Source organism: Pseudophryne corroboree, chromosome 1 (assembly GCF_028390025.1).
Source record: "Pseudophryne corroboree isolate aPseCor3 chromosome 1, aPseCor3.hap2, whole genome shotgun sequence".
Taxonomy (NCBI): Eukaryota; Metazoa; Chordata; class Amphibia; order Anura; family Myobatrachidae; genus Pseudophryne; species Pseudophryne corroboree.
The window spans coordinates 866,765,335-866,791,323 of NC_086444.1; the positions used below are offsets into that span (position 1 = coordinate 866,765,335).

Here is a 25,989-nt window from a genome sequence, read left to right on the forward strand (position 1 = left end):
ACAGTGTTGGCAGTATAAAAATACCTACAGCACCTTGTATTCCCAGGTGGTCTCCCATCCAAATACTAATCAGGCCCAACACTGCTTAGCTTCCAAGAGCAGATGAGATTGGGCGTATCCAGTGTGGTGTGGCTATAAATGAGCTTTGTTTTTTTCTGTTGGGCTTTTCTACTTCTAACTACTGGTACATAAATGAATAAGTTTGAAAATGGAATGCATCAGCAGAACGGTGTTGGCAGTATGAAAATGCCTACAGCACCTTGTATTCCCAGGTGGTCTCCCATCCAAGTACTAACCAGGCCCAACACTGCTTACCTTCCAAGATCAGATGAGATTGGGCGTATCCAGTGTCGTGTGGCTGTAAATGAGCTTTGTTTTTTCTGTTGGATCTGTTCTACCTCTATCTACTGGTACATAAATGTATAAGTTTGAAAATGGAATGCATCAACAGAATGGTGTTGGCAGTATAAAAATACCCACAGCACCTTGTATTGCCAGGTGGTCTCCCATCCAAGTACGAACCAGGTCCAACACTGCTTAGCGTCCAGGATCAGATGAGATTGGGCGTATCCAGTGTGGTGTGGCTGTAGATGAGCTTTGATTTTTCTGTTGGAGCTTTTCTATTTCTAACTACTGGTACACAAATAAATAAGTTTGAAAATGGATTGCATTAACAGAATGGTGTTGGCAGTATAAAAATACCTACAGCACCTTGTATTCTCAGGTGGTCTCCCATCCAAGTACTAACCAGGCCCAACATTGCTTATCTTCCAAAACTAGACGAGATTGGGCGTATCCAGTGTGGTGAGGCTGTAGATGATCTTTGTGTTTTCTGTTGGAGCTTTTCTACTTCTAACTACTGGTACATAAATGAATAAATTTGAAAATGTAATGCATCAACAGAATGGTGTTCGCAGTATAAAAATACCTACAGCACGTTGTATTCCCAGGTGGTCTCCCATCCAAGTACGAACCAGGTCCAACACTGCTTAGCGTCTAGGATCAGATGAGATTGGGCGTATCCAGTGTGGTGTGGCTGTAGATGAGCTTTGATTTTTCTGTTGGAGCTTTTCTACTTCTAACTACTGGTACATAAATGAATACGTTTGAAAATGGAATGCATCAACAGAACGGTGTTGGCAATATAAAAATACCTACAGCACCTTGTATTCCAAGGTGGTCTCCCATCCAAGTACTAACCAGGACTACACTGCTTAGTTTCCAAGATTAGATGAGTTTGTGAGCAACCAGTGTGGTGTGGCTGTAGATCAGCTTTGTGGTTTCTGTAAGAGCTTTTCTACTTATAACTACTGGTACATAAATGAATAAGTTTGAAAATGGAATGCATCAATAGAACGGTGTTGGCAGTATAAAAATACCTACAGCACCTTGTATTCCCAGGCTGTCTCCCATCCAAGTACTAACCAGGCCCAACAGGCCTTAGCTTTCAAGATCAGATGAGATTGGGCGTATCCAGTGCGGTGTGGCTGTAGATGAGGATTGATTTTTCTGTTGGAGCTTTTCTACTTCTACCTACTGGTACATAAATGAAAAAGGTTGAAAATGTAAGCATCAAGAGAACGGTGTTGGCAGTATAAAAATACCTACAGCACCTTGTATTCCCAGGTGGTCTCCCATCCAAGTACTAACCAGGCCCAACATTGCTTATCTTCCAAAACTAGATGAGATTGGGCATATCCAGTGTGGTGTGGCTGTAGATGATCTCTGTGGTTTCTGTTAGAGATTGTCTACTTCTAACTACTGGTACATAATTGAAAAAGATTTACAATGGAATGCATCAACAGAACAGTGTTGGCAGTTTAAAAATTTCTACAGCACCTTGTAATGCCAGGTGGTCTCCCATCCAAGTACTAACCAGGCCCAACACTGCTTAGCTTCCAAGATCAGATGAGATTGGGCATATCTAGTGTGGTGTGACTGTAGATGAGCATTACAGTTTCTGTTAGAGCTTTTCTACTTCTAACTACTGGTACATAAATGAATAAGTTTGAAAATGGAATGCATCAACAGAACGGTGTTGGCAGTATAAATATACCTACAGCACCTTGTATACCCAGGTGGTCTCCCACCTAAGTACTAACCAGGCCCAACACCGCTTAGCTTCCAAGATCAGATGAGATTGGGTGTATCCAGTGTGGTGTCGCTGTAGATGAGCTTTGTGGTTTATGCTTGAGCTTTTCTACTTCTAACTACTGGTACATAAATGAATAAGTTTGAAAATGGAATGCATCAACAGAATGGTTTGGCAGTATAAAAATTCCTACAGCACCTTGTATTCCCCGGTTGGTCTCCCATCCAAGTACTAACCAGGCCCAACACTGCTTAGCTTCCAAGATCAGATGAGATTGGGCGTATCCAGTGTGGTGTGGCTGTAGATGAGCTTTTTGGTTTCTGTAAGAGCTTTTCTACTTCTAACTACTAGTACATAAATGAATAAGTTTGAAAATGGAATGCATCAACAGAACGGTGTTGGCAGTATAAAAATACCTCCAGCACCTTGTATTCCCAGGTGGTCTCCCATTCAAGTACTAACCAGGCCCAGCACTGCTTAGCTTCCAAGATCAGATGAGATTGGGCGTATCCAGTGTGGTGTGGCTGTAGATGAGCTTTGTTTTTTCTGTTAAAGCTTTTCTACATCTAACTACTGGTACATAAATGAATAAGTTTGAAAATGGAATGCATCAACAGAACGGTGTTGGCAGTATGAAAATACCTACAGCACCTTTTATTCTCAGGTGGCCTCCTATCCAAGGACTAACCAGGCCCAACACTGCTTAGCTTCCAAGATCAGATGAGATTGGGCGTATCCAGTGTGGTGTGGCTGTAGATGATCTTTGTGGTTTCTGTTAGAGCTTTTCTACTTCCTTCTACGGTACATAAATGAATAAGTTTGAAAATGGAATGCATCAACTGAACGGTGTTGGCAGTATAAAAATATCTACAGCACCTTGTATTCCCAGGTGGTCTCCCATCCAAGTACTAACCAGGACCAACACTGCTTAGCTTCCAAAATCAGATGAGATTGGGCATATTCAGTGTGGTGTGGCTATAGATGAGCTTTGTTTTTTTCTGTTGGGCTTTTCTACTTCTAACTACTGGTACATAAATGAATAAGTTTGAAAATGGAATGCATCAACAGAACGGTGTTGGCAGTATGAAAATGCCTACAGCACCTTGTATTCCCAGGTGGTCTCCCATCCAAGTACTAACCAGGCCCAACACTGCTTAGCTTCCAAGATCAGATGAGATTGGGCGTATCCAGTGTGGTGTGGCTGTAAATGAGCTTTGTTTTTTCTATTGGATCTGTTCCTCCTCTAACTACTGGTACATAAATGAATAAGTTTGAAAATGGAATGCATCAACAGAACAGTGTTGGCAGTATAAAAATACCTACAGCACCTTGTATTCCCAGGTGGTCTCCCATCCAAATACTAATCAGGCCCAACACTGCTTAGCTTCCAAGAGCAGATGAGATTGGGCGTATCCAGTGTGGTGTGGCTATAGATGAGCTTTGTTTTTTTCTGTTGGGCTTTTCTACTTCTAACTACTGTTACATAAATGAATAAGTTTGAAAATGGAATGCATCAGCAGAACGGTGTTGGTAGTATGAAAATGCCTACAGCACCTTGTATTCCCAGGTGGTCTCCCATCCAAGTACTAACCAGGCCCAACACTGCTTACCTTCCAAGATCAGATGAGATTGGGCGTATCCAGTGTGGTGTGGCTGTAAATGAGCTTTGTTTTTTCTGTTGGATCTGTTCTACCTCTAACTACTGGTACATAAATGTATAAGTTTGAAAATGGAATGCATCAACAGAATGGTGTTGGCAGTATAAAAATACCCACAGCACCTTGTATTGCCAGGTGGTCTCCCATCCAAGTACGAACCAGGTCCAACACTGCTTAGTGTCCAGGATCAGATGAGATTGGGCGTATCCAGTGTGGTGTGGCTGTAGATGAGCTTTGATTTTTCTGTTGGAGCTTTTCTACTTCTAACTACTGGTACATAAATGAATAAGTTTGAAAATGGAATACATCAACAGAACGGTGTTGGCAGTATAAAAATACCTACAGCACCTTGTATTCCCAGGTGGTCTCCCATCCAAGTACTAACCAGGCCCAACATTGCTTATCTTCCAAAACTAGACGAGATTGGGCGTATCCAGTGTGGTGTGGCTGTAGATGATCTTTGTGTTTTCTGTTGGAGCTTTTCTACTTCTAACTACTGGTACACAAATGAATAAGTTTGAAAATGGATTGCATTAACAGAATGGTGTTGGCAGTATAAAAATACCTACAGCACCTTGTATTCTCAGGTGGTCTCCCATCCAAGTACTAACCAGGCCCAACATTGCTTATCTTCCAAAACTAGACGAGATTGGGCGTATCCAGTGTGGTGTGGCTGTAGATGATCTTTGTGTTTTCTGTTGGAGCTTTTCTACTTCTAACTACTGGTACATAAATGAATAAATTTGAAAATGTAATGCATCAACAGAATGGTGTTCGCAGTATAAAAATACCTACAGCACGTTGTATTCCCAGGTGGTCTCCCATCCAAGTACGAACCAGGTCCAACACTGCTTAGCGTCTAGGATCAGATGAGATTGGGCGTATCCAGTGTGGTGTGGCTGTAGATGAGCTTTGATTTTTCTGTTGGAGCTTTTCTACTTCTAACTACTGGTACATAAATGAATAAGTTTGAAAATGGAATGCATCAACAGAACGGTGTTGGCAATATAAAAATACCTACAGCACCTTGTATTCCAAGGTGGTCTCCCATCCAAGTACTAACCAGGACTACACTGCTTAGTTTCCAAGATTAGATGAGTTTGTGAGCAACCAGTGTGGTGTGGCTGTAGATCAGCTTTGTGGTTTCTGTAAGAGCTTTTCTACTTATAACTACTGGTACATAAATGAATAAGTTTGAAAATGGAATGCATCAATAGAACGGTGTTGGCAGTATAAAAATACCTACAGCACCTTGTATTCCCAGGCTGTCTCCCATCCAAGTACTAACCAGGCTCAACAGGCCTTAGCTTTCAAGATCAGATGAGATTGGGCGTATCCAGTGCGGTGTGGCTGTAGATGAGGATTGATTTTTCTGTTGGAACTTTTCTACTTCTACCTACTGGTACATAAATGAAAAAGGTTGAAAATGGAAGCATCAAGAGAACGGTGTTGGCAGTATAAAAATACCTACAGCACCTTGTATTCCCAGGTGGTCTCCCATCCAAGTACTAACCAGGCCCAACATTGCTTATCTTCCAAAACTAGACGAGATTGGGCATATCCAGTGTGGTGTGGCTGTAGATGATCTTTGTGGTTTCTGTTAGAGATTGTCTACTTCTAACTACTGGTACATAATTGAAAAAGATTTACAATGGAATGCATCAACAGAACAGTGTTGGCAGTTTAAAAATTTCTACAGCACCTTGTAATGCCAGGTGGTCTCCCATCCAAGTACTAACCAGGCCCAACACTGCTTAGCTTCCAAGATCAGATGAGATTGGGCATATCTAGTGTGGTGTGACTGTAGATGAGCATTACAGTTTCTGTTAGAGCTTTTCTACTTCTAACTACTGGTACATAAATGAATAAGTTTGAAAATGGAATGCATCAACAGAACGGTGTTGGCAGTATAAATATACCTACAGCACCTTGTTTACCAAGGTGGTCTCCCACCTAAGTACTAACCAGGCAAAACACCGCTTAGCTTCCAAGATCAGATGAGATTGGGTGTATCCAGTGTGGTGTCGCTGTAGATGAGCTTTGTGGTTTATGCTTGAGCTTTTCTACTTCTAACTACTGGTACATAAATGAATAAGTTTGAAAATGGAATGCATCAACAGAATGGTGTTGGCAGTATAAAAATACCTCCAGCACCTTGTATTCCCAGGTGGTCTCCCATCCAAGTACTAACCAGGCCCAGCACTGCTTAGCTTCCAAGATCAGATGAGATTGGGCGTATCCAGTGTGGTGTGGCTGTAGATGAGCTTTGTTTTTTCTGTTAAAGCTTTTCTACTTCTAACTACTGGTACATACAGTAAATGAATAAGTTTGAAAATGGAATGCATCAACAGAACGGTGTTGGCAGTATGAAAATACCTACAGCACCTTTTATTCTCAGGTGGCCTCTTATCCAAGGACTAACCAGGCCCAACACTGCTTAGCTTCCAAGATCAGATGAGATTGGGCGTATCCAGTGTGGTGTGGCTGTAGATGATCTTTGTGGTTTCTGTTAGAGCTTTTCTACTTCCTTCTACTGGTACATAAATGAATACGTTTGAAAATGGAATGCATCAACTGAACGGTGTTGGCAGTATAAAAATATCTACAGCACCTTGTATTCCCAGGTGGTCTCCCATCCAAGTACTAACCAGGACCAACACTGCTTAGCTTCCAAAATCAGATGAGATTGGGCATATTCAGTGTGGTGTGGCTATAGATGAGCTTTGTTTTTTTCTGTTGGGCTTTTCTACTTCTAACTACTGGTACATAAATGAATAAGTTTGAAAATGGAATGCATCAACAGAACGGTGTTGGCAGTATGAAAATACCTACAGCACCTTGTATTCCCAGGTGGTCTCCCATCCAAGTACTAACCAGGCCCAACACTGCTTAGCTTCCAAGATCAGATGAGATTGGGCGTATCCAGTGTGGTGTGGCTGTAAATGAGCTTTGTTTTTTCTGTTGGATCTGTTCCTCCTCTAACTACTGGTACTTAAATGAATAAGTTTGAAAATGAAATGCATCAACAGAACAGTGTTGGCAGTATAAAAATACCTACAGCACCTTGTATTCCCAGGTGGTCTCCCATCCAAATACTAATCAGGCCCAACACTGCTTAGCTTCCAAGAGCAGATGAGATTGGGCGTATCCAGTGTGGTGTGGCTATAGATGAGCTTTGTTTTTTTCTGTTGGGCTTTTCTACTTCTAACTACTGGTACATAAAAGAATAAATTTGAAAATGTAATGCATCAACAGAATGGTGTTCGCAGTATAAAAATACCTACAGCACCTTGTATTCCCAGGTGGTCTCCCATCCAAGTACGAACCAGGTCCAACACTGCTTAGCGTCCAGGATCAGATGAGATTGGGCGTATCCAGTGTGGTGTGGCTGTAGATGAGCTTTGATTTTTCTGTTGGAGCTTTTCTACTTCTAACTACTGGTACATAAATGAATAAGCTTGAAAATGGAATACATCAACAGAACGGTGTTGGCAGTATAAAAATACCTACAGCACCTTGTATTCCCAGGTGGTCTCCCATCCAAGTACTAACCAGGCCCAACATTGCTTATCTTCCAAAACTAGACGAGATTGGGCGTATCCAGTGTGGTGTGGCTGTAGATCAGGGGTCTTCAACCCGTGGCCCGCGGGCCACAGGTGGCCCGCTGCTATGGTTTCCATGGCCCGCCGACGCGCCCGCCCGCAGCGCACATATGAACACAAAAAAAAAATTTTTTTTTTCCCTTTCCCGGAGTCATGTGACTCCCCCGCACTGTCACTGGTTGCCTGTGAAGAAGGGGAGTAGCTCCTCTTAGGCTGGTCAGTGGTCTGGTCACCCTTACTGTGTCTCCCTCCCTGTGTCTCCCTCCGCCTGCAGTGTTGAATAGGTGGGTGAGAGCGGCGGGGACCCGGCTGGGGGGGGTGCGGCAAGTTACCATTGAGAGCAGGGGGCAGTGCGGGAACCCGGCGGGCGGGAGCGGAGGGGGTGCGGCAGCATGTATGCAGCCTGAGCATGGCTGTGTGCGGCGGGGACCCGGCGCGGGGGGGGGGGGGGCTGCGGCAGGAGAATAAAAGTGTATAAGTGTTGAGGGCAGGGGGCAGTGCAGGAACCCGGCGTGCGGGAGCGGCGGGGACGGGGGTGCGGCAGCCTGAGCATGGCAGTGAATAAATTAGTATTGAGGGCAGGGGGCGTGGCGGGGGACCCAGCAGGGGGTGTATTAAGTGTTAAGAGCAGAGATGGCAGGGAGCATGCTTTGACAATGCTGCTGTCTGTCTGTGATGGGGAGGAGGGAGGGTATGATAGCACCTATGTCTTGACATAGGCGCTATCATACCCTCCCTCCCCCCATCACAGACAGACAGACAGCAGCAATATTGTGAAAGCATGCCCACATTATACCCACCAGTCTAGTGATACTGCCGTATGAGTCCAGTTCAGTGATACAGCCGTATAAGTCCAGTGGTAGTGCCATATAAGTCCAGTGGTACTGCCGTATAAGTCCAGTCCATTGATACAGCCGTATAAGTTCAGTGGTACAGCCGTATAAGTCCAGTGGTACTGCCGTATAAGTCCAGTCCAGTGATATAGCCGAATAAGTCCAGTGGTACAGCCATATAAGTCCAGTCCTATTCTGGACTATATATGGATTATAGGCCCTATGTGGTGGTGGAGCTGGGGAGAGAATGATAATGGCAGATTTAATGTCTGTATGGGGGTGGGGTTGGGAATAATGGGGGCTGTGATTCCTGTATATGTGGTGGGTGCTGGGGTGGGAATGACAATGGCAGATGTAATGTCTGTGTATGGGGGTGGGGATGGGAATAATGGGGGCTGTGATTTCTGAGATGTGTTTCTACCACCTATGATACATTGTGTGTGTGTATATATATATTTAAAAAAAGGCCAGCAAACATCCATTTATCATGCAAAAGTATTTTAGTAGCACAAAAGTACATTTATATGTGCATAAAAACAGGCATAGACCGGTAGATAGAATATTCAAAATGTAGAAGGGGTACTTAGCCACAAGTGTCATCATAAGAAAGGTCCGATCATAATGCCAAACAGATTCACAGCACACCCGACAGCTGTTTCGGTGTTACTCCTACACCTTACTTACTCACTCACCCATGACTAAGGTGTAGGAGTAACACCATCGATGGGTCTGGTGAATATTGACAATGTTATCAGTCTGGCAAAAAGTGTTCAGTTAATCTCGGTTGGTATTTCTCTGTATTAACTACTGCTATCTATGCTCTTTTTATTATTTCTGTAACTATTTTCATTGGTGTTTTGTTTATATTATAGCCCCCACCTATATTGTCCCCAGCGATTGTCAGCCGTCAGAGCGGAACTCCGTGGCTGGTCTCTCGAACGCGGAAGTTGGATCCCTGGTGGAACGCATGCTATGCGTTTTCCCTGGTTACCAGCTCTGTAATGACAGAGACACGTGATGTTTCCAGCTGTACAGGCAGGTGACGCAAGCAGGAATCAAGGTGGCGGGTAAGTCAGTGTGCGGGGGGTATTTAAATTGGATTTGTGTGTGTGTCTGTTGTGGTCTGTATTGAGGTCCTGAGGAAGGGGGAGACCCTGAAAACGTTAGGTTAGACCTACATCTTGAAATACAGCGTTTTTATCTGCTGCATGTCTCCTTGAGTGCCTCATTTTGGATATATATATATATATATTGTCCCATCTATAGAATGTATTCTGTGGCTGTACCCATGCTATATGCCCCAGTAACCTATCAGGATTATTTTATATATGCTTACATTTCTTTATTGATTGTTTTTAGCTTGACATAAAGCTACACGCCAGAAGCCTCCATACCAAAGAACTAGTGTTGAGTTGGATTTTGTTTCATGCTTCAAAATGGCAGCTTCCATTGTGAGCTGGTGACAGGGGAATTTTAAAGGCAAGCTCACAGGGATCTGAGGAGTACTTCTCATACAAATCTGTCCTACAAGCACACACGGGCTGGAGTGTATACTTCATTGAGTCTTTATTACTTATTTTTTCTATAGTCAGCTATAAATAGAAGCAGATTTTGTTCTACAGTCACTCAGTCGTGAACAGTGGGATCATTGTTTAGGTTCATCTGCTTTGCCATGGCGTCTACAAGTAAAAAGCATAAAACAAGTGAATGTTCCCGGCTTTTTAATCAAAGGTGGACCAATTTGTACTTTTTTGTGGAGATTGACGATAAGCCAGTGTGTTTAGTTTGTCGTGAGTCATTGTCAGTATTAAAAGAATACAATATAAAGCGACACTATGAGACAAAACATGCGTCCAAGTTCAATCACCTTCCAGGGCAACCTCGTGTGGATAAAGTGAACGATCTCCAAAAAGATCTAAAACGCCAGCAGGGTACTTTTAAAAGGCATATGGAAGAGAGTGAAGCGTGCGTCAAAGCAAGTTATGTAATAGCTGAAAAAATTGCTAAAAAAACAAAAGCCTTCTTGGACGGTGAGTTCGTAAAAGTGTCTCATCGCTGCTGGGGAAATTCTCTATCCAAAGAATAACGAACTGTTTAAAAAATTGAGTTTGTCTGGTGTAACTGTAGCACGACGTGTCGAAGAACTTGCCAATGACATTGAAGGAACTTTAAAAAAACGGCTGTACGCATTTAAGTCATATTCACTTGCTTTAGATGAGAGCACAGATGTGAAGGATACAGCACAACTGGCTATCTTTGTCCGTGGCATTGATCAACACTTCAATGTGACAGAAGAGCTGCTAGCGCTTGTACCTATGAAGGGAACGACGAAAGGCACTGATATTCTGGAAGCCACCAAGAAAACACTCCAGCGTTTCGACTTCAGCTTATCCAACCTTGTGGGAGTGGTAACTGATGGTGCCCCTGCTATGGTGGGAAGGAATGAAGGGTTTGTTGCACTTTTAAAAAAAGAACCGGAACTAGAAGGAAAAGATCTCATCCAGTACCACTGTTTAATCCACCAGGAGAATTTGTGTGCGAAAACGATTGGATTTGAGAATGTAATGAAAGTTATTGTGTCTGTAGTCAACTTTATTAGGGCACGAGGATTGAAGCATCGTCAATTCCAAGAATTTTTGACACAAGAGTGCCAAGCGGATCACGGCGACGTGGTTTATTATAGTGAGGTGCGTTGGTTGAGCAGAGGGAAGGTACTTAAGAGAGTCTTTGACTTAAGAAGTGAAATAGAAGAGTTCATGCAAACCAAGGGGAAGCCGATTGCAGAATTTAATGATCCAAAGTGGATTTCAGATTTTGCCTTTGTGACCGACATCTCCTTGCATATGAATGACCTAAATACGCGGCTACAATCCAAGGATCAGCTGGTGCACACTCTGTTTGATCACATTAAAACTTTTGTAGAAAAGCTCAAACTTTGAGAGGCACAACTCACGAAAAAAGACTTTACACATTTTAAGCTTCTCGGTGAGTCCAACTGTTTGTCTCCTGGTGTTTACGCTACAAAATTAAGCATGATGCGAAGTGAGTTTGAAGACAGATTTAGTGATTTCCGTAATCAACAGTCTTTTTTCGATTTATTTTCTATGCCTTTTACTGTCAATGCTGCCAATATGCCAGGCTCAGTACAAATGGAGCTGCTTGATCTCCAAAACAACTCATCTTTGCGAGAAAAATTCTTCAATGTGCCCTTGTTTACGTTTTACAAAGACTACATTTCTCAGGACACATTCCCTTATCTCTGGCAGCACGCTTTGAAGATGTGTGCTTTGTTAGGAAGCACATACTTATGTGAGCAATTCTTCTCAAGGATGAAGAACGCAAAGTCCAAGACAAGAACTCAGCTTACAGACCAACATCTTGAGAATACTCTGCGCATAGCGACTTCTAACATTGATGCCAACATCGACAAGCTGGCCAAGCAAAAACAATGCCAAGTTTCCCACTGATATGAACTTATTATAATAACAAAGGTAAAGTAGACCATGTTTCATTCATTAAATTACAATAATTATCTTTTGAAGTCTTTTTTATGGTCTTATGAGTCTAGAAAAGGTCTCATTACAATCATAAATTAAAATTTAGATTCTAAATACCGCAGTATAGCTTAGTGGCCCTCGGCTTCGTTTCATTTTTTTATGTGGCCCACACTGCTGTAGATGATCTTTGTGTTTTCTGTTGGAGCTTTTCTACTTCTAACTACTGGTACACAAATGAATAAGTTTGAAAATGGATTGCATTAACAGAATGGTGTTGGCAGTATAAAAATACCTACAGCACCTTGTATTCTCAGGTGGTCTCCCATCCAAGTACTAACCAGGCCCAACATTGCTTATCTTCCAAAACTAGACGAGATTGGGCGTATCCAGTGTGGTGTGGCTGTAGATGATCTTTGTGTTTTCTGTTGGAGCTTTTCTACTTCTAACTACTGGTACATAAATGAATAAATTTGAAAATGTAATGCATCAACAGAATGGTGTTCGCAGTATAAAAATACCTACAGCACGTTGTATTCCCAGGTGGTCTCCCATCCAAGTACGAACCAGGTCCAACACTGCTTAGCGTCTAGGATCAGATGAGATTGGGCGTATCCAGTGTGGTGTGGCTGTAGATGAGCTTTGATTTTTCTGTTGGAGTTTTTCTACTTCTAACTACTGGTACATAAATGAATAAGTTTGAAAATGGAATGCATCAACAGAACGGTGTTGGCAATATAAAAATACCTACAGCACCTTGTATTCCAAGGTGGTCTCCCATCCAAGTACTAACCAGGACTACACTGCTTAGTTTCCAAGATTAGATGAGTTTGTGAGCAACCAGTGTGGTGTGGCTGTAGATCAGCTTTGTGGTTTCTGTAAGAGCTTTTCTACTTATAACTACTGGTACATAAATGAATAAGTTTGAAAATGGAATGCATCAATAGAACGGTGTTGGCAGTATAAAAATACCTACAGCACCTTGTATTCCCAGGCTGTCTCCCATCCAAGTACTAACCAGGCCCAACAGGCCTTAGCTTTCAAGATCAGATGAGATTGGGCGTATCCAGTGCGGTGTGGCTGTAGATGAGGATTGATTTTTCTGTTGGAGCTTTTCTACTTCTACCTACTGGTACATAAATGAAAAAGGTTGAAAATGTAAGCATCAAGAGAACGGTGTTGACAGTATAAAAATACCTACAGCACCTTGTATTCCCAGGTGGTCTCCCATCCAAGTACTAACCAGGCCCAACATTGCTTATCTTCCAAAACTAGACGAGATTGGGCATATCCAGTGTGGTGTGGCTGTAGATGATCTTTGTGGTTTCTGTTAGAGATTGTCTACTTCTAACTACTGGTACATAATTGAAAAAGATTTACAATGGAATGCATCAACAGAACAGTGTTGGCAGTTTAAAAATTTCTACAGCACCTTGTAATGCCAGGTGGTCTCCCATCCAAGTACTAACCAGGCCCAACACTGCTTAGCTTCCAAGATCAGATGAGATTGGGCATATCTAGTGTGGTGTGACTGTAGATGAGCATTACAGTTTCTGTTAGAGCTTTTCTACTTCTAACTACTGGTACATAAATGAATAAGTTTGAAAATGGAATGCATCAACAGAACGGTGTTGGCAGTATAAATATACCTACAGCACCTTGTATACCCAGGTGGTCTCCCACCTAAGTACTAACCAGGCCCAACACCGCTTAGCTTCCAAGATCAGATGAGATTGGGTGTATCCAGTGTGGTGTCGCTGTAGATGAGCTTTGTGGTTTATGCTTGAGCTTTTCTACTTCTAACTACTGGTACATAAATGAATAAGTTTGAAAATGGAATGCATCAACAGAATGGTGTTGGCAGTATAAAAATACCTACAGCACCTTGTATTCCCCGGTTGGTCTCCCATCCAAGTACTAACCAGGCCCAACACTGCTTAGCTTCCAAGATCAGATGAGATTGGGCGTATCCAGTGTGGTGTGGCTGTAGATGAGCTTTTTGGTTTCTGTAAGAGCTTTTCTACTTCTAACTACTAGTACATAAATGAATAAGTTTGAAAATGGAATGCATCAACAGAACGGTGTTGGCAGTATAAAAATACCTCCAGCACCTTGTATTCCCAGGTGGTCTACCATTCAAGTAATAACCAGGCCCAGCACTGCTTAGCTTCCAAGATCAGATGAGATTGGGCGTATCCAGTGTGGTGTGGCTGTAGATGACCTTTGTGTTTTCAGCTAGAGCTTTTCTACTTCTAACTACTGGTACATAAATGAATAAGTTTGAAAATGGAATGCATCAACAGAACGGTGTTGGCAGTATAAAAATACCTACAGCACCTTGTATTCCCAGGTGGTCTCCCATCCAAGTACTAACCAGACCCAACACCGCTTAGCTTCCAAGATCAGATGAGATTGGGCGTATCCAGTGTGGTGTGGCTGTAGATGAGCTTTGTTTTTTCTGTTAAAGCTTTTCTACTTCTAACTACTGGTACATAAATGAATAAGTTTGAAAATGGAATGCATCAACAGAACGGTGTTGGCAGTATGAAAATACCTACAGCACCTTTTATTCTCAGGTGGCCTCCTATCCAAGGACTAACCAGGCCCAACACTGCTTGGCTTCCAAGATCAGATGAGATTGGGCGTATCCAGTGTGGTGTGGCTGTAGATGATCTTTGTGGTTTCTGTTAGAGCTTTTCTACTTCCTTCTACTGGTACATAAATGAATAAGTTTGAAAATGGAATGCATCAACTGAACGGTGTTGGCAGTATGAAAATGCCTACAGCACCTTGTATTCCCAGGTGGTCTCCCATCCAAGTACTAACCAGGCCCAACACTGCTTAGCTTCCAAGATCAGATGAGATTGGGCGTATCCAGTGTGGTGTGGCTGTAAATGAGCTTTGTTTTTTCTGTTGGATCTGTTCCTCCTCTAACTACTGGTACATAAATGAATAAGTTTGAAAATGGAATGCATCAACAGAACAGTGTTGGCAGTATAAAAATACCTACAGCACCTTGTATTCCCAGGTGGTCTCCCATCCAAGTACGAACCAGGTCCAACACTGCTTAGCGTCCAGGATCAGATGAGATTGGGCGCATCCAGTGTGGTGTGGCTGTAGATGAGCTTTGATTTTTCTGTTGGAGCTTTTCTACTTCTAACTACTGGTACATAAATGAATAAGTTTGAAAATGGAATACATCAACAGAACGGTGTTGGCAGTATAAAAATACCTACAGCACCTTGTATTCCCAGGTGGTCTCCCATCCAAGTACTAACCAGGCCCAACATTGCTTATTCTTCCAAAACTAGACGAGATTGGGCGTATCCAGTGTGATGTGGCTGTAGATGATCTTTGTGTTTTCTGTTGGAGCTTTTCTACTTCTAACTACTGGTACACAAATGAATAAGTTTGAAAATGGATTGCATTAACAGAATGGTGTTGGCAGTATAAAAATACCTACAGCACCTTGTATTCTCAGGTGGTCTCCCATCCAAGTACTAACCAGGCCCAACATTGCTTATCTTCCAAAACTAGACGAGATTGGGCGTATCCAGTGTGGTGTGGCTGTAGATGATCTTTGTGTTTTCTGTTGGAGCTTTTCTACTTCTAACTACTGGTACACAAATGAATAAGTTTGAAAATGGATTGCATTAACAGAATGGTGTTGGCAGTATAAAAATACCTACAGCACCTTGTATTCTCAGGTGGTCTCCCATCCAAGTACTAACCAGGCCCAACATTGCTTATCTTCCAAAACTAGACGAGATTGGGCGTATCCAGTGTGGTGTGGCTGTAGATGATCTTTGTGTTTTCTGTTGGAGCTTTTCTACTTCTAACTACTGGTACATAAATGAATAAATTTGAAAATGTAATGCATCAACAGAATGGTGTTCGCAGTATAAAAATACCTACAGCACGTTGTATTCCCAGGTGGTCTCCCATCCAAGTACGAACCAGGTCCAACACTGCTTAGCGTCTAGGATCAGATGAGATTGGGCGTATCCAGTGTGGTGTGGCTGTAGATGAGCTTTGATTTTTCTGTTGGAGCTTTTCTACTTCTAACTACTGGTACATAAATGAATAAGTTTGAAAATGGAATGCATCAACAGAACGGTGTTGGCAATATAAAAATACCTACAGCACCTTGTATTCCAAGGTGGTCTCCCATCCAAGTACTAACCAGGACTACACTGCTTAGTTTCCAAGATTAGATGAGTTTGTGAGCAACCAGTGTGGTGTGGCTGTAGATCAGCTTTGTGGTTTCTGTAAGAGCTTTTCTACTTATAACTACTGGTACATAAATGAATAAGTTTGAAAATGGAATGCATCAATAGAACGGTGTTGGCAGTATAAAAATACCTACAGCACCTTGTATTCCCAGGCTGTCTCCCATCCAAGTACTAACCAGGCCCAACAGGCCTTAGCTTTCAAGATCAGATGAGATTGGGCGTATCCAGTGCGGTGTGGCTGTAGATGAGGATTGATTTTTCTGTTGGAGCTTTTCTACTTCTACCTACTGGTACATAAATGAAAAAGGTTGAAAATGTAAGCATCAAGAGAACGGTGTTGGCAGCATAAAAATACCTACAGCACCTTGTATTCCCAGGTGGTCTCCCATCCAAGTACTAACCAGGCCCAACATTGCTTATCTTCCAAAACTAGACGAGATTGGGCATATCCAGTGTGGTGTGGCTGTAGATGATCTTTGTGGTTTCTGTTAGAGATTGTCTACTTCTAACTACTGGTACATAATTGAAAAAGATTTACAATGGAATGCATCAACAGAACAGTGTTGGCAGTTTAAAAATTTCTACAGCACCTTGTAATGCCAGGTGGTCTCCCATCCAAGTACTAACCAGGCCCAACACTGCTTAGCTTCCAAGATCAGATGAGATTGGGCATATCTAGTGTGGTGTGACTGTAGATGAGCATTACAGTTTCTGATAGAGCTTTTCTACTTCTAACTACTGGTACATAAATGAATAAGTTTGAAAATGGAATGCATCAACAGAACGGTGTTGGCAGTATAAATATACCTACAGCACCTTGTATACCCAGGTGGTCTCCCACCTAAGTACTAACCAGGCCCAACACCGCTTAGCTTCCAAGATCAGATGAGATTGGGTGTATCCAGTGTGGTATCGCTGTAGATGAGCTTTGTGGTTTATGCTTCAGCTTTTCTACTTCTAACTACTGGTACATAAATGAATAAGTTTGAAAATGGAATGCATCAACAGAATGGTGTTGGCAGTATAAAAATACCTACAGCACCTTGTATTCCCCGGTTGGTCTCCCATCCAAGTACTAACCAGGCCCAACACTGCTTAGCTTCCAAGATCAGATGAGATTGGGCGTATCCAGTGTGGTGTGGCTGTAGATGAGCTTTTTGGTTTCTGTAAGAGCTTTTCTACTTCTAACTACTAGTACATAAATGAATAAGTTTGAAAATGGAATGCATCAACAGAACAGTGTTGGCAGTATAAAAATACCTACAGCACCTTGTATTCCCAGGTGGTCTCCCATCCAAATACTAATCAGGCCCAACACTGCTTAGCTTCCAAGAGCAGATGAGATTGGGCGTATCCAGTGTGGTGTGGCTATAGATGAGCTTTGTTTTTTTCTGTTGGGCTTTTCTACTTCTAACTACTGGTACATAAATGAATAAGTTTGAAAATGGAATGCATCAGCAGAACGGTGTTGGCAGTATGAAAATGCCTACAGCACCTTGTATTCCCAGGTGGTCTCCCATCCAAGTACTAACCAGGCCCAACACTGCTTACCTTCCAAGATCAGATGAGATTGGGCGTATCCAGTGTCGTGTGGCTGTAAATGAGCTTTGTTTTTTCTGTTGGATCTGTTCTACCTCTAACTACTGGTACATAAATGTATAAGTTTGAAAATGGAATGCATCAACAGAATGGTGTTGGCAGTATAAAAATACCCACAGCACCTTGTATTGCCAGGTGGTCTCCCATCCAAGTACGAACCAGGTCCAACACTGCTTAGCGTCCAGGATCAGATGAGATTGGGCGTATCCAGTGTGGTGTGGCTGTAGATGAGCTTTGATTTTTCTGTTGGAGCTTTTCTATTTCTAACTACTGGTACATAAATGAATAAGTTTGAAAATGGAATACATCAACAGAACGGTGTTGGCAGTATAAAAATACCTACAGCACCTTGTATTCCCAGGTGGTCTCCCATCCAAGTACTAACCAGGCCCAACATTGCTTATCTTCCAAAACTAGACGAGATTGGGCGTATCCAGTGTGGTGTAGCTGTAGATGATCTTTGTGTTTTCTGTTGGAGCTTTTCTACTTCTAACTACTGGTACACAAATGAATAAGTTTGAAAATGGATTGCATTAACAGAATGGTGTTGGCAGTATAAAAATACCTACAGCACCTTGTATTCTCAGGTGGTCTCCCATCCAAGTACTAACCAGGCCCAACATTGCTTATCTTCCAAAACTAGACGAGATTGGGCGTATCCAGTGTGGTGTGGCTGTAGATGATCTTTGTGTTTTCTGTTGGAGCTTTTCTACTTCTAACTACTGGTACATAAATGAATACATTTGAAAATGTAATGCATCAACAGAATGGTGTTCGCAGTATAAAAATACCTACAGCACGTTGTATTCCCAGGTGGTCTCCCATCCAAGTACGAACCAGGTCCAACACTGCTTAGCGTCTAGGATCAGATGAGATTGGGCGTATCCAGTGTGGTGTGGCTGTAGATGAGCTTTGATTTTTCTGTTGGAGCTTTTCTACTTCTAACTACTGGTACATAAATGAATACGTTTGAAAATGGAATGCATCAACAGAACGGTGTTGGCAATATAAAAATACCTACAGCACCTTGTATTCCAAGGTGGTCTCCCATCCAAGTACTAACCAGGACTACACTGCTTAGTTTCCAAGATTAGATGAGTTTGTGAGCAACCAGTGTGGTGTGGCTGTAGATCAGCTTTGTGGTTTCTGTAAGAGCTTTTCTACTTATAACTACTGGTACATAAATGAATAAGTTTGAAAATGGAATGCATCAATAGAACGGTGTTGGCAGTATAAAAATACCTACAGCACCTTGTATTCCCAGGCTGTCTCCCATCCAAGTACTAACCAGGCCCAACAGGCCTTAGCTTTCAAGATCAGATGAGATTGGGCGTATCCAGTGCGGTGTGGCTGTAGATGAGGATTGATTTTTCTGTTGGAGCTTTTCTACTTCTACCTACTGGTACATAAATGAAAAAGGTTGAAAATGTAAGCATCAAGAGAACGGTGTTGGCAGTATAAAAATACCTACAGCACCTTGTATTCCCAGGTGGTCTCCCATCCAAGTACTAACCAGGCTGTCAGACTTGGTTTTGTCTGTGTCCCCGGAGGGGGCGCTAGTGGGTCAGTGGAGGTGGATGGGAGAAAACGAGGAGGCTGGATTATGTTTCTGCGCATGAGCGCAATGATATTTATTATACAGAGGATTCACAAACGGCAGCAGAAAATAACAGTAGAAATGCAAATGTCAATTGAACAGCGTAATAGCTGAGAGTCTATGGTAACAGAATGAATGGTGACTGATGAAATAATAACCGGTAGTGATGATAACAGATGAGTGATAATTTGGCAGAGAATATTCTGGTATGGAAACCAGAGCAGATTAAAACATGGAACCAGCAGAGATGATGTTGTATGGCAAACCTGGTAGCAGAGGCAGGAGTCTGACTCACAGTGCAGGTGATGAGGCACTGGCAGCAAGCAAGCTGTATCACAGGTGGAGAGATGGAACACACCTGGAGTCGGTCTCTACTGCTAGGCTGAAGCACACAGAGATGGTGATGAGTGTGAAGCCTGTAGATGGAAGCAGGTATTGCTGGGGCTTGAAGTTCCACGGAGCTGTGAAGAGTAACCAGGAGTACAAAGTCTCAGGTAGAAAGCCAGGAACACGGAACAGCAGGTAGGTATCCAGGTACACGGAGGAAACAGGAACCAGATCCTTACACATGAGTCGCAGGAGTGACACAAAGTTCAGGATGCCTGCAGACTGATCCTGCAGCTTCATATATACCCCTTGTTAGACAGTCATTGGTGGAGTGAGGAAAAGTGGGTGCGGCCAAGCACCGGATTGGCCGCCGTATGCTGACTGCTGGAGGCTGTCATGGCGGCGCCCATGCCGCGGCCTAGCGGGAACGCGGCGTGCTACACGCCCGCAATCACAGGAGCGCTCCCAGGCCCAGGATGGCGTCTGATGGCAGAGACGCGGATGACAGATGAACGCAGGGACCCAGGACGGAGTCCGCAGCGGCGGACAGACGTCAGCTTGGTGAGTCGATTCCTGACAGTACCCCCCCCTTTAAGGGTGGGCACCGAACACCCACGTGGTTTGGAAGGATGAGTGTTATGGAAGACACGGACCAACCTTGGAGCATGGACATCCAACGAATTCACCCAACTTCTCTCCTCTGGGCCATAACCGGACCAATCGACAAGGTATTGAAGACGTCCATACCGGCAACGGGAATCCAGAATCTTGCCAATCTCGAACTCCACGCCCCGCTGAGTTCGAACTTTGGGGCCAACTGGAAGAGCTCTTTGGAAATGATTCAGGACTAAAGGTCTGAGGAGAGAAACATGAAAAGCATTAGGTATTCGCAGAGAAGGTGGTAACTTCAGCTTGTAGGCCACAGGGTTGATGACTCTTTCGATAGGAAAGGGGCCAATGAAACGTGGTGCAAATTTCATAGACGGGACCCTAAGACGGAGGTTCCGGGTAGACAGCCAAACCTTGTCCCCAGGTTTCAGGCTAGGAACTGCGCGTCTTTTGCGATCAGCAAAGTATTTATACCGGCTGGAGGCCTTTTTGAGAGAAACGTGAATCTTCCTCCAAATTGAAGAAAACTGACTCAGGGCAGTAGTGGCAGCAGGAACATCCATGTGAGGGAGTTCTTGGAAGTCTGGAACACGAGGATGTTGCCCATATACTGCAAAGAATGGAGTTGTCTCAGTAGCAGTGTGGTAGCGGAAGTTGTGGGCAAACTCGGCCCATGGGAGCAGATCAAACCAGTCATCCTGAGAAGATGAAACATACAATCTTAAAAATGTCTCTAGTTCTTGATTTACCCTCTCTGTCTGCCCATTCGTCTGAGGGTGGTAAGATGACGAGAACTTCAGTTTAACCTGCATGGCAGAACAGAGAGCCCTCCAAAACCTCGCTACAAACTGTACACCTCGGTCGGATATTATTTCTGAGGGTAGACCATGTAAGCGGAAAATCTCCCGTAGGAAGATTTGGGCGAGTTTTGGGGCAGAAGGGAGACCCTGGAGAGGAACAAAATGGGCCATCTTGGTAAATCTGTCCACTACAACCCAGATGGTATTGTATCCTTGAGAAGGAGGAAGGTCGGAGATAAAGTCCATGGACAGGTGTGACCAAGGGCGACTAGGAATAGACAATGGTTGTAACTGACCTGCTGGAGACTGACGAGGAGTCTTGTGCTGCACACACTTAGGACAGGATGCTACGAAATCCTTGATGTCAGCTTTCATCTTTGGCCACCAGTATGTCTCAGAGAGGAACTTGAAGCTTTTCAGGACACCGGGATGACCAGTGAACTTGGATTGATGGGCCCAAGACAGCAACTTGGGACGGAGTTCTGGGGAAACAAAAGTCTTACCAGGAGGAGGAGCTGGGGAGACTTGAGATGCAGCAAATACCACTGGACTCAGGATGGAATGTGGAACTGAGTCAGGCGTTTCCTCTTCGGATTCCATAGATCGGGATAAGGCGTCAGCTTTAACATTCTGCGAACCTGGGCGGAAATGAAGCTTAAAATTAAAACGTGAGAAAAACATAGCCCACCTGGACTGGCGAGGATTAAGGCACTGAGCTGCCTTTAAATATAGCAGATTTTTATGATCCGTGTAGATGTTGAACGGATGTTTGGCCCCTTCCAGGAGATACCTCCATTCCTCGAGGGCCAGCTTAATCGCCAGTAGTTCTTGATCTCCAACGGAGTAGTTAGCTTCTGCAGGGAGGAATTTACGAGAATAAAATCCACAGGGGTGGATTTTCCCATCGGTTCCCTTCTGGGAGAGAACAGCTCCAACTCCAACTGTAGAGGCATCCACCTCCAACTCGAACGGTCTGTTTACATCTGGCTGGGACAGAACTGGAGCAGACATAAAGGCCAGCTTGATCTTCTGGAAGGCCGCTAAAGCCTCTTCTGACCAGTTGGAATGGTCTGCCCCTTTCCGAGTTAAGTTGGTAATAGGAGCGATGAGAGTGGAGAATCCCCGAATAAATTTCCTATAGTAGTTGGCAAATCCCAGGAACCGCTGAATAGACTTGAGAGAATTTGGAATGGACCAATTGGCAATGGCTTCCAACTTTGTCGGGTCCATCTGGAGATCCGATCCGGAAATTATATAACCCAGGAAGGGTATAGAGGAAACTTCAAAGGTACACTTGGATAGTTTACCGTAGAGCCGGTTCTCACGAAGACGTCGGAGGACTTCACGGACTTGTAGACGATGAGAGGGAAGATCTTGGGAGAAGATGAGGATATCATCCAGATAAACAACGAGGTATTTATACAGAACGTCACAGAAGATTTCGTTCACAAAGTGTTGGAACACTGCTGGGGCATTACTCAACCCGAATGGCATTACCAGGTACTCGTAATGACCATCTCGAGTGTTAAAAGCTGTCTTCCATTCGTCACCACTCCGGATTCTGATGAGGTTGTAGGCACCGCGGAGATCTAGCTTGGTGAAGATGCGGGCTCCTTTAACTCTGTCAAATAATTCGGTAATGAGTGGTAATGGATAACTATTTTTAATGGTAATGTCATTGAGACCCCGGTAGTCAATGCATGGACGCAGTCCTCCATCCTTCTTTTTAACAAAGAAGAAGCCTGCACCAGCGGGTGATGATGAAGGACGGATGAATCCCTTCTGTAAATTTTCCCGGATGTAGTCGCTCATCGCTTCAGTTTCAGGAACAGATAACGGGTAGGTACGCCCCCTAGGTGGCTTCTTGCCAGGAAGGAGATCGATGGGACAATCCCATTCTCTATGGGGCGGCAGGACATCCGCGGCCTTTTCACTGAAGACATCAGAGAAATCTTGATAAGCCGCAGGAAGACTTGACTGGGTTTTTACTTCAGTAGACTTGATTGGACAAACTTGGGCTAAACAGGACTGATGGCAATGTGAACCCCATGAAGTAAGTTGTAACGTTGACCAGTCAAACTGTGGATTGTGTAGCTGGAGCCAGGGCATGCCCAAAACGATCTCCTGGGTGGCTTGAGGAATGACTAAGAACTTTATTAATTCTGAGTGTAGGAACCCAACTCCCAAAACCACTGGTGCAGTTTGGTGAGAAATATTCCCCTTGGAGATTCGGCTACCATCCACGGCGGTAATGTAGACTGGGTAAGAAAGTTCACATACAGGCAAGCAAAATTTATTTACCGCAGCTTGGGTGATGAAATTTCCTGCGGCTCCACAGTCCACTAATGCTGATGCAGACTGAAGCCCAACTGAAGTCTCTAAAGTCACAGGAAGGACAAGGTCTTGATTAGAAGGAGCTTGTCTAGAAGATCCCAACTTGACTCCTCCTTTACAAGTCAGGATCTGGCGTTTCCCGAACGCACTGTGCAGGAATTAATCTGGTGACCTGCAGCCGCACAATAAAGACAAAGTCTCTCACGAAGTCTTCTTGACCGCTCCTCAGGAGTTAGGCGGGACCTATTTATTTGCATAGGCTCATCAGAAGGTGGAGACTGGAACTGTACGGAAGGTATCATCCTTGCTCTGCGTGGCTCACTCCGAGCACGTTCATTGTTGCGTTCGCGGATGCGAGAGTCCAACTTGATGCACAGGGAAATTAAATCAGACAATTGTACAGGAAGATCGCGGGTTGCCAGTTCGTCCTTGATCCGATCAGAGAGTCCATGCCAGAAAGCTGCTACCAGGGCTTGATTGTTCCACTGAATCTCTGCGGCCAACGTCTGGAACTGGATGACATATTGTCCCATACTACGGGTACCTTGACGAAGTTGGATTAGGTCTGCAGAAGCTGATGTTGCACGACCAGGCTCGTCAAAGATCCGTCTGAAGGTTGACACGAATTCTGTATAGTTGTTAATCAGAGGGTCGGCACGTTCCCACAGAGGAGACACCCAACTCAAAGCAGATCCAGAAAGTAGAGAGATGATATAGGCAACTTTGGATCTTGACGTGGGGAAATTATGTGACAACAATTCAAACTGGATTTCACATTGGTTGAGAAACCCGCGACATAACTTTGGGCTGCCATCATACTTGCTTGGCACGGGCAGGTGCAGACGTGACACTGGAGCTGATGCAGCCGGCATAGAGGAACTCACAGTACTGGCAGGTGCTGGAGTAACAGGAACTGTAGAAGTGTGTACACTAGGCAGGGATTGCTGTAGTGTATCTATCCGGGAGGACATCCCTTGCAGGAACTGGAACATCTGCTGCTGCGCAGCCTCTTGACCATCCAGACGGGAGACCAGATTTTGCAAGGCCTCTGACCCCACACTCCGTCCACCATCCGAGTCCATCGATCCTGAACTTACTGTCAGACTTGGTTTTGTCTGTGTCCCCGGAGGGGGCGCTAGTGGGTCAGTGGAGGTGGATGGGAGAAAACGAGGAGGCTGGATTATGTTTCTGCGCATGAGCGCAATGATATTTATTATACAGAGGATTCACAAACGGCAGCAGAAAATAACAGTAGAAATGCAAATGTCAATTGAACAGCGTAATAGCTGAGAGTCTATGGTAACAGAATGAATGGTGACTGATGAAATAATAACCGGTAGTGATGATAACAGATGAGTGATAATTTGGCAGAGAATATTCTGGTATGGAAACCAGAGCAGATTAAAACATGGAACCAGCAGAGATGATGTTGTATGGCAAACCTGGTAGCAGAGGCAGGAGTCTGACTCACAGTGCAGGTGATGAGGCACTGGCAGCAAGCAAGCTGTATCACAGGTGGAGAGATGGAACACACCTGGAGTCAGTCTCTACTGCTAGGCTAGCCTGTAGATGGAAGCAGGTATTGCTGGGGCTTGAAGTTCCACGGAGCTGTGAAGAGTAACCAGGAGTACAAAGTCTCAGGTAGAAAGCCAGGAACACGGAACAGCAGGTAGGTATCCAGGTACACGGAGGAAACAGGAACCAGATCCTTACACATGAGTCGCAGGAGTGACACAAAGTTCAGGATGCCTGCAGACTGATCCTGCAGCTTCATATATACCCCTTGTTAGACAGTCATTGGTGGAGTGAGGAAAAGTGGGTGCGGCCAAGCACCGGATTGGCCGCCGTATGCTGACTGCTGGAGGCTGTCATGGCGGCGCCCATGCCGCGGCCTAGCGGGAACGCGGCGTGCTACACGCCCGCAATCACAGGAGCGCTCCCAGGCCCAGGATGGCGTCTGATGGCAGAGACGCGGATGACAGATGAACGCAGGGACCCAGGACGGAGTCCGCAGCGGCGGACAGACGTCAGCTTGGTGAGTCGATTCCTGACACAGGCCCAACATTGCTTATCTTCCAAAACTAGATGAGATTGGGCATATCCAGTGTGGTGTGGCTGTAGATGATCTCTGTGGTTTCTGTTAGAGATTGTCTACTTCTAACTACTGGTACATAATTGAAAAAGATTTACAATGGAATGCATCAACAGAACAGTGTTGGCAGTTTAAAAATTTCTACAGCACCTTGTAATGCCAGGTGGTCTCCCATCCAAGTACTAACCAGGCCCAACACTGCTTAGCTTCCAAGATCAGATGAGATTGGGCATATCTAGTGTGGTGTGACTGTAGATGAGCATTACAGTTTCTGTTAGAGCTTTTCTACTTCTAACTACTGGTACATAAATGAATAAGTTTGAAAATGGAATGCATCAACAGAACGGTGTTGGCAGTATAAATATACCTACAGCACCTTGTATACCCAGGTGGTCTCCCACCTAAGTACTAACCAGGCCCAACACCGCTTAGCTTCCAAGATCAGATGAGATTGGGTGTATCCAGTGTGGTGTCGCTGTAGATGAGCTTTGTGGTTTATGCTTGAGCTTTTCTACTTCTAACTACTGGTACATAAATGAATAAGTTTGAAAATGGAATGCATCAACAGAATGGTGTTGGCAGTATAAAAATACCTACAGCACCTTGTATTCCCCGGTTGGTCTCCCATCCAAGTACTAACCAGGCCCAACACTGCTTAGCTTCCAAGATCAGATGAGATTGGGCGTATCCAGTGTGGTGTGGCTGTAGATGAGCTTTTTG

General features: G+C 44.1%; 11 non-coding genes and 56 pseudogenes across 11 annotated transcripts; all 67 read right to left on the minus strand.

Moving 5' to 3' along the window:
* Positions 1-21: 21 nt before the first annotated feature.
* LOC134953013 (5S ribosomal RNA) lies at positions 22-140 on the minus strand (annotated as a pseudogene).
* Positions 141-247: 107 nt separating this feature from the next.
* Positions 248-366, minus strand: LOC134953235 (5S ribosomal RNA; annotated as a pseudogene).
* Positions 367-473: 107 nt separating this feature from the next.
* LOC134941041 (5S ribosomal RNA) lies at positions 474-592 on the minus strand (annotated as a pseudogene).
* A 107-nt stretch (positions 593-699) lies between these two features.
* LOC134939414 (5S ribosomal RNA) lies at positions 700-818 on the minus strand (annotated as a pseudogene).
* A 107-nt stretch (positions 819-925) lies between these two features.
* Positions 926-1,044, minus strand: LOC134944387 (5S ribosomal RNA; annotated as a pseudogene).
* Positions 1,045-1,151: 107 nt separating this feature from the next.
* Positions 1,152-1,269, minus strand: LOC134951674 (5S ribosomal RNA; annotated as a pseudogene).
* A 107-nt stretch (positions 1,270-1,376) lies between these two features.
* On the minus strand, positions 1,377-1,495 carry LOC134943697 (5S ribosomal RNA; annotated as a pseudogene).
* Positions 1,496-1,601: 106 nt separating this feature from the next.
* LOC134935393 (5S ribosomal RNA) lies at positions 1,602-1,720 on the minus strand (annotated as a pseudogene).
* Positions 1,721-1,827: 107 nt separating this feature from the next.
* On the minus strand, positions 1,828-1,946 carry LOC134938338 (5S ribosomal RNA; annotated as a pseudogene).
* Positions 1,947-2,053: 107 nt separating this feature from the next.
* Positions 2,054-2,172, minus strand: LOC134939956 (5S ribosomal RNA). Its single transcript, XR_010181398.1, has one exon. It is a non-coding gene; the product is annotated as a 5S ribosomal RNA (ribosomal RNA).
* Positions 2,173-2,278: 106 nt separating this feature from the next.
* LOC134953157 (5S ribosomal RNA) lies at positions 2,279-2,398 on the minus strand (annotated as a pseudogene).
* Positions 2,399-2,505: 107 nt separating this feature from the next.
* On the minus strand, positions 2,506-2,624 carry LOC134938969 (5S ribosomal RNA). Its single transcript, XR_010181382.1, has one exon. It is a non-coding gene; the product is annotated as a 5S ribosomal RNA (ribosomal RNA).
* A 107-nt stretch (positions 2,625-2,731) lies between these two features.
* LOC134933209 (5S ribosomal RNA) lies at positions 2,732-2,850 on the minus strand (annotated as a pseudogene).
* Positions 2,851-2,956: 106 nt separating this feature from the next.
* Positions 2,957-3,075, minus strand: LOC134948213 (5S ribosomal RNA; annotated as a pseudogene).
* A 107-nt stretch (positions 3,076-3,182) lies between these two features.
* On the minus strand, positions 3,183-3,301 carry LOC134957311 (5S ribosomal RNA). Its single transcript, XR_010186556.1, has one exon. It is a non-coding gene; the product is annotated as a 5S ribosomal RNA (ribosomal RNA).
* A 107-nt stretch (positions 3,302-3,408) lies between these two features.
* On the minus strand, positions 3,409-3,527 carry LOC134945418 (5S ribosomal RNA; annotated as a pseudogene).
* Positions 3,528-3,634: 107 nt separating this feature from the next.
* LOC134935483 (5S ribosomal RNA) lies at positions 3,635-3,753 on the minus strand. Its single transcript, XR_010180179.1, has one exon. It is a non-coding gene; the product is annotated as a 5S ribosomal RNA (ribosomal RNA).
* A 107-nt stretch (positions 3,754-3,860) lies between these two features.
* On the minus strand, positions 3,861-3,979 carry LOC134947808 (5S ribosomal RNA; annotated as a pseudogene).
* A 107-nt stretch (positions 3,980-4,086) lies between these two features.
* Positions 4,087-4,205, minus strand: LOC134934293 (5S ribosomal RNA; annotated as a pseudogene).
* Positions 4,206-4,312: 107 nt separating this feature from the next.
* LOC134935243 (5S ribosomal RNA) lies at positions 4,313-4,431 on the minus strand (annotated as a pseudogene).
* A 107-nt stretch (positions 4,432-4,538) lies between these two features.
* On the minus strand, positions 4,539-4,657 carry LOC134944394 (5S ribosomal RNA; annotated as a pseudogene).
* Positions 4,658-4,764: 107 nt separating this feature from the next.
* On the minus strand, positions 4,765-4,882 carry LOC134951685 (5S ribosomal RNA; annotated as a pseudogene).
* Positions 4,883-4,989: 107 nt separating this feature from the next.
* LOC134949220 (5S ribosomal RNA) lies at positions 4,990-5,108 on the minus strand (annotated as a pseudogene).
* A 106-nt stretch (positions 5,109-5,214) lies between these two features.
* LOC134936482 (5S ribosomal RNA) lies at positions 5,215-5,333 on the minus strand (annotated as a pseudogene).
* A 107-nt stretch (positions 5,334-5,440) lies between these two features.
* Positions 5,441-5,559, minus strand: LOC134938360 (5S ribosomal RNA; annotated as a pseudogene).
* Positions 5,560-5,666: 107 nt separating this feature from the next.
* Positions 5,667-5,785, minus strand: LOC134941372 (5S ribosomal RNA; annotated as a pseudogene).
* Positions 5,786-5,892: 107 nt separating this feature from the next.
* LOC134934680 (5S ribosomal RNA) lies at positions 5,893-6,011 on the minus strand. The gene has a single exon (XR_010179788.1). It is a non-coding gene; the product is annotated as a 5S ribosomal RNA (ribosomal RNA).
* Positions 6,012-6,123: 112 nt separating this feature from the next.
* Positions 6,124-6,242, minus strand: LOC134937785 (5S ribosomal RNA; annotated as a pseudogene).
* A 107-nt stretch (positions 6,243-6,349) lies between these two features.
* LOC134948263 (5S ribosomal RNA) lies at positions 6,350-6,468 on the minus strand (annotated as a pseudogene).
* Positions 6,469-6,575: 107 nt separating this feature from the next.
* Positions 6,576-6,694, minus strand: LOC134948353 (5S ribosomal RNA). The gene has a single exon (XR_010182945.1). It is a non-coding gene; the product is annotated as a 5S ribosomal RNA (ribosomal RNA).
* Positions 6,695-6,801: 107 nt separating this feature from the next.
* On the minus strand, positions 6,802-6,920 carry LOC134945468 (5S ribosomal RNA; annotated as a pseudogene).
* A 107-nt stretch (positions 6,921-7,027) lies between these two features.
* LOC134957525 (5S ribosomal RNA) lies at positions 7,028-7,146 on the minus strand (annotated as a pseudogene).
* Positions 7,147-7,253: 107 nt separating this feature from the next.
* On the minus strand, positions 7,254-7,372 carry LOC134934299 (5S ribosomal RNA; annotated as a pseudogene).
* Positions 7,373-11,971: 4,599 nt separating this feature from the next.
* LOC134935252 (5S ribosomal RNA) lies at positions 11,972-12,090 on the minus strand (annotated as a pseudogene).
* Positions 12,091-12,197: 107 nt separating this feature from the next.
* On the minus strand, positions 12,198-12,316 carry LOC134944402 (5S ribosomal RNA; annotated as a pseudogene).
* A 107-nt stretch (positions 12,317-12,423) lies between these two features.
* Positions 12,424-12,541, minus strand: LOC134951696 (5S ribosomal RNA; annotated as a pseudogene).
* A 107-nt stretch (positions 12,542-12,648) lies between these two features.
* LOC134943706 (5S ribosomal RNA) lies at positions 12,649-12,767 on the minus strand (annotated as a pseudogene).
* A 106-nt stretch (positions 12,768-12,873) lies between these two features.
* Positions 12,874-12,992, minus strand: LOC134936487 (5S ribosomal RNA; annotated as a pseudogene).
* A 107-nt stretch (positions 12,993-13,099) lies between these two features.
* On the minus strand, positions 13,100-13,218 carry LOC134938371 (5S ribosomal RNA; annotated as a pseudogene).
* Positions 13,219-13,325: 107 nt separating this feature from the next.
* Positions 13,326-13,444, minus strand: LOC134940078 (5S ribosomal RNA). Its single transcript, XR_010181399.1, has one exon. It is a non-coding gene; the product is annotated as a 5S ribosomal RNA (ribosomal RNA).
* A 107-nt stretch (positions 13,445-13,551) lies between these two features.
* LOC134943332 (5S ribosomal RNA) lies at positions 13,552-13,671 on the minus strand (annotated as a pseudogene).
* Positions 13,672-13,778: 107 nt separating this feature from the next.
* Positions 13,779-13,897, minus strand: LOC134933412 (5S ribosomal RNA; annotated as a pseudogene).
* Positions 13,898-14,004: 107 nt separating this feature from the next.
* On the minus strand, positions 14,005-14,123 carry LOC134933742 (5S ribosomal RNA). The gene has a single exon (XR_010179760.1). It is a non-coding gene; the product is annotated as a 5S ribosomal RNA (ribosomal RNA).
* Positions 14,124-14,230: 107 nt separating this feature from the next.
* On the minus strand, positions 14,231-14,349 carry LOC134934665 (5S ribosomal RNA; annotated as a pseudogene).
* Positions 14,350-14,456: 107 nt separating this feature from the next.
* Positions 14,457-14,575, minus strand: LOC134957810 (5S ribosomal RNA). Its single transcript, XR_010186755.1, has one exon. It is a non-coding gene; the product is annotated as a 5S ribosomal RNA (ribosomal RNA).
* A 107-nt stretch (positions 14,576-14,682) lies between these two features.
* LOC134954474 (5S ribosomal RNA) lies at positions 14,683-14,801 on the minus strand (annotated as a pseudogene).
* A 107-nt stretch (positions 14,802-14,908) lies between these two features.
* LOC134948879 (5S ribosomal RNA) lies at positions 14,909-15,028 on the minus strand (annotated as a pseudogene).
* A 107-nt stretch (positions 15,029-15,135) lies between these two features.
* On the minus strand, positions 15,136-15,254 carry LOC134935272 (5S ribosomal RNA; annotated as a pseudogene).
* A 107-nt stretch (positions 15,255-15,361) lies between these two features.
* LOC134935279 (5S ribosomal RNA) lies at positions 15,362-15,480 on the minus strand (annotated as a pseudogene).
* A 107-nt stretch (positions 15,481-15,587) lies between these two features.
* On the minus strand, positions 15,588-15,706 carry LOC134944410 (5S ribosomal RNA; annotated as a pseudogene).
* A 107-nt stretch (positions 15,707-15,813) lies between these two features.
* LOC134951718 (5S ribosomal RNA) lies at positions 15,814-15,931 on the minus strand (annotated as a pseudogene).
* Positions 15,932-16,038: 107 nt separating this feature from the next.
* LOC134943714 (5S ribosomal RNA) lies at positions 16,039-16,157 on the minus strand (annotated as a pseudogene).
* A 106-nt stretch (positions 16,158-16,263) lies between these two features.
* On the minus strand, positions 16,264-16,382 carry LOC134936495 (5S ribosomal RNA; annotated as a pseudogene).
* A 107-nt stretch (positions 16,383-16,489) lies between these two features.
* Positions 16,490-16,608, minus strand: LOC134938382 (5S ribosomal RNA; annotated as a pseudogene).
* A 107-nt stretch (positions 16,609-16,715) lies between these two features.
* Positions 16,716-16,834, minus strand: LOC134934114 (5S ribosomal RNA). Its single transcript, XR_010179778.1, has one exon. It is a non-coding gene; the product is annotated as a 5S ribosomal RNA (ribosomal RNA).
* Positions 16,835-16,941: 107 nt separating this feature from the next.
* On the minus strand, positions 16,942-17,061 carry LOC134943420 (5S ribosomal RNA; annotated as a pseudogene).
* Positions 17,062-17,168: 107 nt separating this feature from the next.
* LOC134945518 (5S ribosomal RNA) lies at positions 17,169-17,287 on the minus strand (annotated as a pseudogene).
* A 107-nt stretch (positions 17,288-17,394) lies between these two features.
* On the minus strand, positions 17,395-17,513 carry LOC134953246 (5S ribosomal RNA; annotated as a pseudogene).
* Positions 17,514-17,620: 107 nt separating this feature from the next.
* Positions 17,621-17,739, minus strand: LOC134941052 (5S ribosomal RNA; annotated as a pseudogene).
* Positions 17,740-17,846: 107 nt separating this feature from the next.
* On the minus strand, positions 17,847-17,965 carry LOC134936197 (5S ribosomal RNA; annotated as a pseudogene).
* A 107-nt stretch (positions 17,966-18,072) lies between these two features.
* On the minus strand, positions 18,073-18,191 carry LOC134935285 (5S ribosomal RNA; annotated as a pseudogene).
* A 107-nt stretch (positions 18,192-18,298) lies between these two features.
* Positions 18,299-18,417, minus strand: LOC134944423 (5S ribosomal RNA; annotated as a pseudogene).
* A 107-nt stretch (positions 18,418-18,524) lies between these two features.
* LOC134951729 (5S ribosomal RNA) lies at positions 18,525-18,642 on the minus strand (annotated as a pseudogene).
* A 107-nt stretch (positions 18,643-18,749) lies between these two features.
* Positions 18,750-18,868, minus strand: LOC134943721 (5S ribosomal RNA; annotated as a pseudogene).
* A 6,539-nt stretch (positions 18,869-25,407) lies between these two features.
* Positions 25,408-25,526, minus strand: LOC134938393 (5S ribosomal RNA; annotated as a pseudogene).
* A 107-nt stretch (positions 25,527-25,633) lies between these two features.
* LOC134940200 (5S ribosomal RNA) lies at positions 25,634-25,752 on the minus strand. The gene has a single exon (XR_010181401.1). It is a non-coding gene; the product is annotated as a 5S ribosomal RNA (ribosomal RNA).
* A 107-nt stretch (positions 25,753-25,859) lies between these two features.
* Positions 25,860-25,979, minus strand: LOC134943508 (5S ribosomal RNA; annotated as a pseudogene).
* Positions 25,980-25,989: the final 10 nt, after the last annotated feature.